The sequence below is a fragment of the Cynoglossus semilaevis genome, chromosome W (assembly GCF_000523025.1).
Source record: "Cynoglossus semilaevis isolate Cse_v1.0 chromosome W, Cse_v1.0, whole genome shotgun sequence".
Lineage (NCBI taxonomy): Eukaryota > Metazoa > Chordata > Actinopteri > Pleuronectiformes > Cynoglossidae > Cynoglossus > Cynoglossus semilaevis.
In genome coordinates this window covers 5,962,407-5,971,581 of record NC_024327.1, presented here as the reverse complement: position 1 = coordinate 5,971,581, position 9,175 = coordinate 5,962,407, and positions in this window count along the sequence as shown.

Genomic DNA, 9,175 nt, shown 5'->3' with positions numbered 1-9,175 from the left:
TTTTTTTGTTTTATTTTGTTGAAATAGAGGTTCTTGACAAAGTCAAAAAGCCTTGACGCAATAAACTAATTTACGTGTTTTTTAATGCATTTAAAACTTGGAAACGGGTCGGTGCCGACCCGAACACCAGAGGAAGGTTAAAGCTTACTGTTCACTTTGGTGATGGGTTAAAAGCAGAGGTTTGTTGTGTGCAGTGGTGTGCTGTGTCACAATGACAAGTAGTTCATTTTCTTTCCTTCCTTCCTTCCTAGAAATGATTCTTAATGGACTCAAGACAGCAGAACACACAGGCACAAAGCAGGTTCACTGTCAAGTGACTAACGACTATGTTAAGCAAATAAAACTGCAAACTGCATGACAAATTTTTCCTTGACAGAAGTTAGCCAAATTCTACCAAGTAGCAAATAGGCAACTAAACAAATACTAGCCAACAATCATCCATGATAAAAAAAAAAAAAAATTTAAAAAATAGCTATGGTGTTAGCCAAGATATAAGCCAAACGTTAGCTCCAAGATAGCTTAATGACTGACAGAATATAAAAAAAATAGTTAAAGTCTTGTACCAGGGATTAGTTAAAAATATCTAATATATAAATATATGAACAGATGCTGTGTGAGCAATTTCTGATTGTTTGTAACACATTTAAATATTTAACAAATAGACAGAAAAAGTATCTTCTGTAAAAGTGTCACTTCTCTTATAGTTTTCATTCTTCTAAGACGACAGCATGTTTGATGTCTAATGCAGACAGAACAGTCAGTGCTGCTAAGTCATTTGAGTGAAAGTGCCTTAGTAATTACTGCGGGCAAAATTGACTTTGGAGTTTGCATCTCATTCAGATTAGATGATCTGTCAGCTGTTGACCATATGTAAAAATGTACAGCTGAAATGTCAACATCCTTATTCTCATCCTGACTTTCCATGTCATTAGAAAAGCCCTTGCACACACCTAGTTATTTAAATGGGTTTGCAGATGCACTTCACACAGGGCCTCACTGAATCTTTACCTCCATCCAGTAGTATTTGGTACAGAGGATTGTCCAGAGTTATGTTGTGTTGGTGATGCTCACCTGACACTCTTGTCTGAGTGCTCTCAGTTCTTTGATGATGGGAGCCAGAGCGGACTTCTTCTCCACAATCATAGAGTTTAGAGATCATAGAAAAACTCAACATCATGACTGAAAGAACATAAACATTTGGTTGCTGGCTCAATTACTACATGGTTATATAATATTTATGTTGAATTAAGGATTTAAAAAAAGTTTACAGTTAAAATCATACAGTTTTGGAATGTTTATTAAAATTACTGTTTGTTCAAATTGTTGTCATGCTATGTCCATTTCTTACACAAATCTATTTCTGGGCCAACGTATGGCTATTTACATGACTAAAGTTTGAGCAAACCTTTTAGATATTTGTAGGTTTTGGTTTCTACAATTTTTACATGATGTTTGCAGCTAATTCTATCAGACTATTGTTTATCCCTGATCAACAGCTTCAATTTTCCTAGCGTCAACCAGAGATGCCCTTTTCAGTTTCCACTTTTTACTGAAAAACACAAAATAAAACATAATTACCACCTGAAAGAATGGACATGCATTTTTGAAAACGCACGACACAAACATTTAACACTCTAGGCTAAACTACATTAGCATTTACTAGTGTGATGGCTAAGCCATGTCACTAGCTGAACATGTGACCAGCAGGAGAACCTTTGGTGGTTGAACATCTTGTCATGAATGCAGCATGCAGACAGAGGGGGAGAAGCAGATGCAGCATTCAGAAATAGCGGCTCTGTCTGCGTCAGACTGCCCATTATCATGTCAAGTGCTGGAATCTCACTGAGGCGTCAAGCTATTTCCAGGAAGCCTCTATCATTTCACCATTAACACAAACTACATGAATGTTGGGGATCAGGTGAAAACAGCACATCTGATATGGTAGGACGAGTCCAGGGAGAGGCTGCTGCTGTAGAGAACACAGGATGCTTGATGAAGAACAGGAGGAACGTGGACGAGGGTTTTCTTGTTCTCCAGATACATGATAATTAGTTCAACCCAACATACAACACATTGCTACACTAGTGGTTCCATAGTGTCACAGTTACCACACTCGCTTACACTTATCGCTGCCTTATACACTTTGAAAGTGTACTGTACTGGCCTATCTCCTGGTAGCGCCTCCATGTTCTGGACACTACACTGACAGACACAGCAAACCTTCTTGCCACAGCTCGCATTGATGTGCCATCCTGGATGAGCTGCACTACCTGAGCCACTTGTGTTGGTTGTAACCTCCGTCTCATGCTACCACTAGAATGAAAGCACCGCATTCAAAAGTGACCAAAACATTAGCCAGAAAGCATAGGAACTGAGAAGTGGTCTGTGGTCACCAGCTGCACAACCACTCCTTTATTGGGGGTCTCTTGCTAATTGCCTATAATTTCCACCTGTTGTCTATTTCATTTGCACAACAGCATGTGAAATTAATTGTCAATAAGTGTTGCTTCCTAAGTGGACAGTTTGATTTCACAGAAGTGTGATTGACTTGGGTGGTGCTTTGGCCCAGAGGCAATGTCTCTGTCATTGGTGTGGAACCCCAGGGTTCACCTCCTGGGCAAGATAGAATCCTGGTTAGGGTGGTATTTACCTTCCAGTGGACTCATCACCCACAGGAAGGTTCAGGGGGGTTGGTATGGTGCAGTGTGCTTTTGGTGGCGGTCATAGAGACTGCTGCCCCTGCGACCTGGTAACGGATAAGCGGATGGATGGATTGACTTGGAGTTACATTGTGTATTTTTTTGAGTAGTGTATTTTACAAAATAAACAACTGTAGCATCTGCTTGGAGTTGTGAATGTGAAACACTGGCTGCGTCTCCTCTCATGCCCAAGAGAAAACATCTGGCTGCAAAAAACGTGTCATTGGTCAGCAGCTCACTGCTCACATCCATCTGACGTTCACATATAGAAAACTGCAATTTAGTTTTTAGTCTGATTTGCCTGGTAACAATTCTGTTTACAGCTTAAGAAAGAACAAACAAGGAGAAATGGCAAACAAAAAAAGTTTCTGGGATTATTTTGCTGAATGTTAATTTTCTTGGTTAACTGTAACCTATATTTTGAACCAATTTTGAGCCTCTTTGGCCAATTCTCAGGATTTTTTCATTGTTTTGCTAGACTACCTTAGGCAATCTATTAGCTGTTATTAAATTATTAGAAAACATATATAATAACAAAATCAGTGAAATTGAGGTATATGCGACTGTGACCTGAAAATGTAAACACTTTCTACATTCTAGAAATTTAATAAAGTGCCTATTAAAGTGTCTGTTTTGGTTGATGAGGTTTTGACCATGCCTAAAATATTTCTGAAAGGCCACGGATGAAGACAAAAGGTTGAACCAAGGGAGAAAAGAGGGGATTAGAATTGAACAGCGAGTCCAGCTGAGGGGCCACAAGGGTAACGCTATGATCTGACACGGTCCCTCGATCTCCTCAGGTTCAGGGCCAGCTATGTGTGCAGCGAGCAGTTTCATCGGGCCGTTGAGTCCCTCCCCACCCTGATTGTCTGCCTGGATCCCTAGAGGCCTCATGTCCTCTCGGGATCCAGGAGGCAGAATGTATGTGTATGTACGTGTGCGTGGACATCCATTCTTTGTGTATTTTGGGACATCAAGGACAGACATGGCTGAATGTGGAATTAGCACAGCAGAATAATAGGAGGCAGCGCTGTCAACTTTGTGTCCCCAAAACAATTGTGTGTGAAGTGGTCAGTGGCTGTGACATATTGCACCTGTCTCAGGCACAAAGACTACAAGGCAAAAAAACACACAGAGGTAACACACACCTGAAAAGTAAGAAATATCCTTCACATAACTGGAGGAGCGACACAGTGACATCCTGATTCTGAGTAGTTACCATGTTTGTTAATAAGATCATGTCCAGAACATGGCAGGAACTGTGTATTTATCGTCAAAAAGGAATGTTGTTAAATATTGACTCTTCAATATGTATATATTTATATATATATATAAGGAACGGTTAGTGAAATGATGTTGGAGAAAGTGTGGAAAAAGTCAGCAATCACTCACATATCTTCTGGGAATGCCCAGTGACTGAACACTTTTTTAAAAAATGTTAATGAGAAAATTGATTATAAACTCTATAGAGTTATGATGCTCATCAAAGATACTTCTACTTCTACTGATTTCTAAGATGATGATAAGGTCAAACTGGAAAGATGTAAAACAACAACCCTGACGTGAACAGACTGCGTTGTGTTATAAATGGGACTTTGGATCAAGGGAGAACTCTGTAAGACGGTCAGTATACTCTGGAACCACAGACGTGGCCCATTTCTTTCACAGAGGTCAGCTTTCCCTATTTCCTAATTCATTTTCTTACCTCTATATATAGCCTTGTGAGATACATAATCGTCCTCCTTATCCCTTTCACTACTGTCTGCTTTCTACCAATGAGGGGCCAATGTCAGGGAATGTTCACTGTTCAATATACAGTATCATCCATGTGAAACTCAAAAATAAAAAAAAAAAGAAAAGAAAATGTTCTGCCTCAGGGAAAAGACAAGTTAAAAGGCCATCATTTATCAGTCACAGATATGGAAAACTGCAAGTCAGGACCAGAAATCCATTTGTCAAAGAAACACTGCATATTTTAGTCATGTGTATCAGGCTGAGCAAAAGTCTTCTAAACCCCACAGAAACATTATTCTTAACTTTATACCACTATCTGCTATTTTTCTGTTACTGCAGTATAGTCTGAGCTTATTGCAGGTTGTACATCAATTCCAGGTGCACCCCCACTATTTTGCAGGTCAAAGTTCATACAGGGACAACAGTCCTGGACACTCACATGCAGTGACCGCAGGGATTGACAGAGAATCCACAAAACAATGAGCGGAGGAGGAGAATAAGAGAAAACTTCACTTGTGTGTGTAAAACAGCAGATTGTAAAAACTCTCCCTCACACAGCACTGCTGCCATCAATCAGTGATTTCCCGAGGGTTTTAACACATCTTAAACACTGGCTCTTTTTCTTCTCATCAGCAGTGTAATCAGGTTGGACAACGTGACAACACACAGTGGACCAGGCCATGTGTCTGAAAGTGGGAGAACATTCACGTCATGGGATATAAATACTGACAAAGGTTTTAAGGCCCCCCGTCTGTTTAATGTGTTCAGCTGACTTGAATTAGGACACAGATGACACTGAAGATCAGGGTAAAAGGCCAACTTTTAACCACTTTGTCCCGTTCATTTCCTTGTTCTGGATATTATCTGTTGCGTTCTATTTATGGTTCTGCATGGGAATGTGGGGGAGAGCAGGGAAACGAAAAGTAACACTAGACAGTTAGTCCATCTGTGTTTGGATAAGAACAGAAATAGCCTCTTGTGTTTTGTGCGGTTTGCAGATCTACGCGTGTGCAGGCAGATTAAGCTTGCGTCTGTCTCTCTCTCTCTGTGTGTGTGTGTGTGATGGCAGCAGTTACATCACATGCTGAGAAGATAACCAATCAGAGTACATTTTATCAGAGGTGAAAAAAAATACAGCAAAAACACTCTGTTACTGTGGAAATTATCTGTTGCAGTCCATCTTTCCAGAATTTCTAGTTAGGTAAATATTCTGCTACTGCATTACTGCAGAATGTACCTTGTCACCCTGGACAACCTCTTCTCCATCTGAAATCTGTGTCTGGCTGCTCCTCTGCCTCAGCTCCTTCTCTGCTGCTGCTAGCTCCTCTCTCGCTTCCTGCAGCTCCTCTGTTTTTTCCTCCTTCCTATGAAAGATAATTGAAGTCTGCAGGAATGATGCTCCGTTAGATATACAAACCACAAACACAGTTACTTTCTAGGGAAGGAAGATGGCACGAGACTAGAATACTGTTTATAACACCTAGGAATTCCTTAGAACTTAATACCACACATACAGTGGGTACAGAAAGTATTCAGACCCCCTTAAATTTTTTACTCTGTTATATTGCAGCCATTTTCTAAAATAATTTAAGTTAATTTTTTTCCTCATTAATGTACACACAGCACCCCATATTGACAGAAAAACAGAATTGTTGACATTTTTGCAGATGTATTAAAAAAGAAAAACTGAAATATCACATGGTCATAAGTATTCAGATCCTTTGCTCAGTATTTATTAGAAGCACCCTTTTGAGCTAATACAGCCATGTGTCTTTTTGGAAATGATGCAACAGGTTTTTCACACCTGGATTTGGGGATCCTCTGCCATTCCTCCTTGCAGATCCTCTCCAGTTCTGTCAGGTTGAATGGTGAACGTTGGTGGACAGCCATTTTTAATTGGGTTTAAGTCATGGGTCTGGGCCATTCAAGAACAGTCAAGGACTGGCCTCACAACAACTCAGTGAGTTATTTTAGCTGTGTGCTTAGGGTCATTGTCTTGTTGGAAGTTGAACCTTCGGCCCAGTCTAAGTTCCTGAGCACTCTGGAGAAGGTTTTTGTCCAGGATATCCCTGTACGTGGCCGCATTCATCTTTCCTTCGATTGCAACCGGTCGTCCTGCCGCCCACCCCCCCCACTATGCTTCACTGTTGGGACTGTATTGGACAGGTGATGAGCAGTTTTTTTTTAGCAAACTCCATGTGGGCTTTAATGTGTCTTCCACTGAGGAGAGGCTTCCATTTGAGGGGAGGCTTCCGTCGGGCCACTCTGCCATAAAGCCCTGACTGGTGGAGGGCTGCAGTGATGGTTGACGTTCTACAACTTTCTCCCATCTCCCGACTGCATCTCTGGAGCTCAGCCACAGTGATCTTTGGGTTCTTCTTTACCTCTTCTTCCCTGATTGCTCAGTTTGGCCAGACGACCAGCTCTAGGAAGGGTTCTGGTCGTCCCAAACGTCTTCCATTTAAGGATTATGGAGGGCACTGTGCTCTTAGGAACCTTAAGTGCAGCAGAATGTTTTTGTAACCATGACCAGATTTGTGCCTTGCCACAATTATGTCTCTGAGCTCTTCAGGAAGCTCCATTGACCTCATGATTCTCATTTGCTCTGACATGCACTGTGAGCTGTAAAGTCTTATATAGACATAAAGATATAGATATATGGCTTTCCTAATCAAGTCCAATCAGTATATTTAAACGCAATTGGACTCTAATGAAGGTGTAGAACCATCTCAAGGATGATCAGAAGAAATGGACAGCACCTGAGTTAAATATATGAGTGTCACAGCAAAGGGTCTGAATATTCATGGCCATGTGATATTTCAATTGTTTTTTTTAATACATCTGCAAAAATGTCAACAATTCTGTGTTTTTCTGTCAATATGGGGTGCTGTGTGTACATCAATGAGGAAAAGAAATTAACTGAAATGATTTTAGCAAATGGCTGCAATATAACAAAGAGTGAAACATTTAAAGGGGTCTGAATACTTTCTGTACCCACTGTATAAACATGATCTTGTCTGTGTATTCCTTCCTGTTCCAGGCTTTTCCAGAGCAGCGGTGCTTTGTGAGAAAAGAGAACAAAATCTGACCTGTGATCTTTTATCCTTGACTTTACAGGCAACAGGGAAATACTCTGCTACATCACATTCTGTCTTTAAACAAACCTACTGAGGAATATCTGCTGTGTAACACTGGATGTTTAAAAATACAAGTAAATAAAAATGTTGAACTTTTCACCTGTTGCCTATAGAGGGTCATCATGGGGTCATTTCTCATCATCCTCTTCTCTATAAGCTGGTTTATCTGAGAGTCAACCGCTCTGATCTGTGGAAGGGGAAAATATCCAATCACACAGAGACAAAGACGTCAGTGTTTGAGCCACACTGCAAAAACATACATCGGTTCTAACCTTGTCCCCCAGCTCCTGCAGATCAGCCTGGCCCATGGCAGGTTCTACCCACCTTCTGAAGGAACTACACAGAGCTTCTCATTGCCTCCAGCTCTTTAGGCAGTTTCTCAGAGACCATGTAGAAGTTGATCTTGATATCCATCTCCAGTTGCTTTATTAAGCCTGACAGGTAACAGAGATTTAAATGTAATAGAATAGGTGATAGAAATCCAAACAATAATCAATTTAACTTTTAAACTTAGCAAAAATATTTTTCACAAATTATATTTAAACAAAAAAGCAAGAAAAATACCTATATTTAACTTGAGATAAATAATGTTAGCTAAAAAAACTAAACAGAGAGGGAGAGAGAAAAAAAAAACCCTAAATTCTCTCCTGTGTCCCTGTAACAAGCAGCAGCACAGGAAATACTCACTCTCTGGGTTGGCATCAGCTGCCCACTGCTACAGGTCCTTCAGCTGCTGCTTCAATCTCTGCAGCCTCTGTTCCGCCTGGAACAGCTACACACAAAGGAAATAATATAATTAGTATCAAAAATAGATTACCAAACACCAAACAAAAGACTCACCTAATTAAATCTAAACCTGCATGTCTAAATATTGTTTGTCCTGCTGTGTTTTTTTCATAGGGCTTCAGGATTTAGTCAAAACACAGGAGAGGTTGCCATACTGCTGCTGAAGTGTAGACTTTTGTGATTGAACAATTATAAATATATATAAAATAAAATGTGTTTTCCATATTTTATGTCTATTAAGTTTAGCTAAAAACGACTAAACATCAGTCTAATCTTAAGCTAGCCAGGCCAAAGATGTTGTCTAGAACTTCTTCAGTCTGAACGAAATTCGAATATGTAAAAATGTCAAATATAGGCACATAGTGGAAGTGGTTTGTGAACTGATGGTCTTTTTGCATGGAGTTTGCATGTTAATGAACACTCTGATTCAGCATAGGTATAAATGTGAGTGTGAATGGTTGTTTGTCTCTATATGAGACACTGTGAACGATGAGTGAACTGTACAGAGTGCACCCTGACGTTGCCTGATGAATACTGGGATTGGCCCTTGCTGCCCCAGCAACCCCAAAGAGAGGTAGAAGGTGAAGGAAAATATTACAAGTTTCCTAGCTTCTATGGTGATACATTTACCCAAAAGTTAAGAGAAAAGACATAGGTGAAATTACGGCAAAATATTAAGTAAAGACAAACGTAAACATGGGGGGGGGTTCTTGCCTCTGGTGTGTCAGAGCCTCCTCTCACTCGTTCTCCACTCTCAGCTGCCTGGCCTGTTCCAGCATCCGCTGATGGTTGGACACTATCTATCTATCTATCTATCTA